The following is a 4,978-nucleotide window of genomic DNA, read 5'->3' on the forward strand; positions in this document are numbered from 1 at the left end:
ATTTCATACCATGGTGATCAGAGAAGATGCTTGATAGGATTTCAGTCCTCTAAAATTTATTGAGACTTGCCTTGTGGCCTAACTTGTCTTCCTGGAAAATATTTTATATACACTTGAAAAATAATGTATATTAGTCTGCTTTTGGATGAAATATCCTAAAAATGTCAATTAAATCCACTTGGTCTAACGTGTCATTTAAGGCCACTGTTTCTTTGTTGTTTTGCTGCCTGGATGGTCTATCCACTGATGTCAATGGGGTATTGATGTCCCCTACTATTACTGTTGATCTCTTCCTTTTGTCTGTCAATATTTGCTTTATATATTTAGGTGTACCTGCATTGCATGCATAGATATTAACAAGAGTTATATCTTCTTGTTAGATTGATCCCTTTATCCTTATAAAACGCCATTCTTTGTCTCTTGTTACAGCCCTTGTTGGAAAGTCAATTTTGTGAAATATAGCTATTGCTACCCCAGACTTTTCTTTGTTTCCATTCGCATGAAATATGTTTTCCATCCATTTACTTTCAGTTTGTATGTGTCTTTCAATCTGAAATGAGTCTCTTGTAGGCAGCATATGTATGGGTTCTTTTTTTTTTTTAAATTCATTCCGCCATGCTATATCTTTTGATTGAAGCATTTAGTCCATTAACATTTAAAGTAATTATTGATAGGTATTTGGTTATTGCCATTTTATTAACTGTTTTCTACTTGTTGTTTGAATTTCTGTTCTGTTCCTTTTTTTATTTTCTAGCTTTCTTCTCATATGTTGATGACTTTCAATAGTGTTGTATTTTGGTTTCTTTCTTGTATATCTCTTGTAGAGTTTTGGTTTGTGGTCACCATGTGATTCCTATATGTCAAGCTACGTTTATAGCAATCTTTTTTAAACTGATGGACACTTAAGTTCAAACACATTCTAAAATCACTACAATTTTTACTCACCACCTCCACATTTATGTTTTTATCATTATTTCTTTTTTTGTGTGTAAGTATGTGTTTGTATATATCCCTTAATTTATTGTTCTTATTATACATGGTTTACCACTTTTGCCTTTTAACCTTTGTACTAGCTTTACAGTTGGTTGGTCCACTGCTTTTAATACATGTTTGTCAGTGAGATTTTTTTTCTTTTCTATGATTTCTTATTCATGTTTTTTATCTTTTTTTTTTTTTTATTTACTTAAGGAAATCCCTTTAACATTTCTTCTAATATTGGTTTAGTAGTGAACTTCTTTAACATTTTCTTGTGTGGTAATCTCTTTATCTCTCCTGTGATTCTAAGTGACAGCCTTGCTGGGTAGAGTAATCTTGGTTGTAGGTCTTTACTTTTCATCACTTTAAATATTTCATGCCAATTCCTGCCTGCCTGCAAAGTTTCTGATGAGAAATCAGTTGACAGTCTTATAGAAGCTCTCATGTATATATCTAACTGCTTTTCTCTTGCTACTTTTAAGATTCTCTCTTTGACTTTAAACTTTTGCACTTAAATCATGTTGCGTCTTGTTGTGGGCCTCTTTGGATTCCACTTATTTGGAACTGTCTGTGCTTCTTGGACTTCCCTTTTTACTTCCTTTGTCAGGTTAGGTAAGTTTTCAGTCATTCTTTCAAATAGGTTTTCAATCCCTTGCTCTCTTCTACTTCTGGTACCTCTATGATGTGAATATTGGTATCCTTGATGTTGTCTCAGATGTTCCTCAAACTATTCTCATTAAAAATTGGGGTTTTTTTGCTTCTTTACTTTTCCAATTAGGTGTTTCCTATAACCTTGCCTTCCAAATCACTGATTCAGTTTTCTGCTTTATCTAATCTGCTATTGATTCTAAAATAGTTTTCATTTCAGTTATTATATTCTTCATTTCTTGCTGGTTCTTTTTTATGGTTTCTATCTCTGTTAAAGCTCTCACTGAGTTCATCTAGTCATCCCCTAAGTTGATTAAACATGCTTATAATTAGTGTTTTAAACTCTATGTCTGGTAGATTGCTTGTATCCATTTCATTTTGTTTAGTTCTTTTTCTGTATTTGCCCTGTTCTTTCATTTGGAACATGTTTTTTGTCTCTTCATTTTGCGTGACTCCCTCTGTTTGTTTCTCTGTATTAGGTAAATCTTTTATGTCTCCCTGTCTTGGCACAGTGACCTTATATAGTTGATTTCTTGTGGTGCCCAGTAGCACAGTCTTCCTGGTCACCTGAGCCAGGTGCTCTGTGGGTGTCTCTGGTGTGCGTTATGTGTTGAGTCTTCATTGCTGTTGGCATGTCTGTGTGTGGGATTGACCCTCAGGCTGACTGGCTGTGAGAGTTGGCCACGACTAGAGCATATGAACTGTTTTGCGTTGGCTGACCCACAGAGCGGGAGTCACTTTAATCAGGCTCTGATGCTAGTTGAGATCACCCTTGAGGTATGTAGTTTGTGGAGCTGGTTGTTTGGTGCTCTAGTGTGGTCTCCAGCCAGCCACAATGGGTGTTGGCCCTGGAGCATAGTGTTAGGGGTTCAGGTGCAGTCCAAGGTCAGCTTCTGTTTGTGCCCTACTCAGGGCCACACGGTCGGAGCTACAAAGTATAATGTGCTTGTTTGTTACTGGTGCGGGGTTAGAGGCTCTTGGAAGAGGCTATGTTGTAAACCAAGGTCAGATGCCACTAGTGCCAGGATTGTGACCCTTTGGTAGGCACCATAATGTGAGCTGAGGCCAGTCACCACTTTTGACAGGTTTGTGACTGCTTACTAGAACCTACATTCCAAGCCAACACTGGCTGCAGCTTGTGCCAGGCTTGGGGCCACTTAGCAAGAGGTACAGGGTATGCTGAGACCAGTCTCTGCTTGTTTGAAATTTGTGGACTTTGAGAGATTTTAGTAACGTCTGCATTTTAAGTCAAAGCCTGCTTATGTGGAAAAGCCGCTGAAAGAGATTCGGACTGGCTGTGTCCATTGGGTGTGGCAGGGTTTCAGGGAATCATCAGGGTGTGGTGAACCCTGTTAGCTGGGTTGATAGCACAAATTTGGCTCCTGCCATCATTTCCTTCCTAGAGAGTGCTATTCTGACCCCTGCCCTGCATCTAGTCAATTCTCTTCCTCTCCATATGTCCTTGGTGCTTTTAGAGTAGCTGCTCCTGTGCTGGTGCCCAGAGTGAGTGAATTTATGAGTGAGCACATCCATTCATGGGCCCCTCAAGAGGAATGCTTGGAAGTCCAGCAGACCTCTATGTCACTCAGATACAATCCCTGATTGTTTTCACAGCCAGATGTTATCGGGACTCATCTTCCTGGCACTGGTGCCCCAGTCTGAGGAGCCCGGTGTGCAGCTGGGACCCCTCAACTCCTCAGGGGGAATCTCCTGGCAGCTGAGATAGCCCTTCTAATTCTTAACCAAAACACTATGTATGTGGGACCTGTCCATTCAGCATCTGTGAACCCCCTACTAGTCTCCTCGTGGCTTCTTCTATATATACTTAGTTACAGGACTTGTGTTCAGCTCATCTTCAGGTTCTCAATGATGATTGTCCTATAATTAGTTATTATTTTGATGTGATAGTGGAGGAGGTGAGCATAGCATTTACCAACTCCACCAGCTTGACTGTAAGTCTCATCAGTGCCCTTTTATATATTCAAATATGTGAATGTTTTAATATCCTATAAGATACAGATATTAAGGTCTTTGTATTTTCTTCTGGTTTATTCTTAAGAATTGTTGGGTATTATGAAACCAAAATATACAAAGCAAAAATGGAAAGTTCATAAATGAAGAAAATTTATTAATATAATACGGATATATTTTTCCTTTATTCATTTGGAACAACATAAAATTATCTCTATTAATTGCCTTAACTACTTTCTTTTCTTTGGTTTATTCTGACATGGAGTTGTGGTAATAACCATCATTGAGTAAGAATATTTTATTGTTACTTCCTAATTTCTGTGAGTTATGGCTAGTGTATAATTTTAAACTAGTTATTTTCTTCTAAAAGTAATTTATATTTTATTTAACTTATGCCATATTTATCATGCTTATGATAATTCCAAATTTTTTCTATTATAATACATAGAAACAAACAAAAAAAAAAACCCAAACTTGGAAATACATAATAGAAAATAACATAGATGTAATAAATTTGATAGCATTGCCATACTTTCAAAATAAGATTGAAATACGACATTCTGTACATGAAAAAATCTAATTCTATTTAAGGCTCTAACCTAGTGCATTAAACTCTTACGAAAAAAGAGTTTTTTGATTTCAAGAAGTATTATTTCTGAAGAAACAAATTTTAGGTTAGTAGATGACCATGTAATCTAATTGAAAAGGAAGAATTTGACCTCAGTTTACCTGATTTTTTTTTTTTTTACTTAAGCCACAAGATTATTATGAGAATTGGTAAAAACTAATCAGTAATATTAGATTGTGTTTCAGAGGGCTGAGAGCAAAGACTTTCCAGGATAATCCTTTCTGTGGTGCTATATTTGGCAGGTGTTATTTCCCAATGAAAATCTTTTTACTTATGCTACATGTTTGTTTTTTTTTTTTTTAATATTTTTCATTCTAGACCTATGGTTTTTGTGTGTGAAATATTGCTGTTTTAGTAGCATATCCATCATTGTTTATAGTGTTGATGCAGCTATGTAATTTAGATTATTTTGATAAGACTCTAGTTTCATCTGGACTATCAGAATTTAAAAAACCAGCAGGAAGATTTGGATGCAGATTCTACATGTTAAAAGAGTTGTCCAGATTTTGCCACTTCTGAGGGGAATTCCTTTTTCTTAGTGGCACGTGGAATGGATTTGACATGCTAGGTGTTAGCTGAGAAGAGATAAACATTTGAGTAATATATAGCAGTGAGTCATCTGATTACAACTGTGATGGGCAAAGTGGAATGTCTGCTTCATTCTCTTCTTAGCACATAAAAAATGTATTCTTAAAATATTCTAATATTCCTAGGGTAATCCTATAATTTGAACTATTTATCTTTTATGTTAATTGC

The sequence above is a fragment of the Pteropus medius genome, unplaced genomic scaffold (genome assembly GCF_902729225.1).
Source record: "Pteropus medius unplaced genomic scaffold, Ma_sr-lr_union100, whole genome shotgun sequence".
In the NCBI taxonomy this organism is placed as follows: Eukaryota; Metazoa; Chordata; class Mammalia; order Chiroptera; family Pteropodidae; genus Pteropus; species Pteropus medius.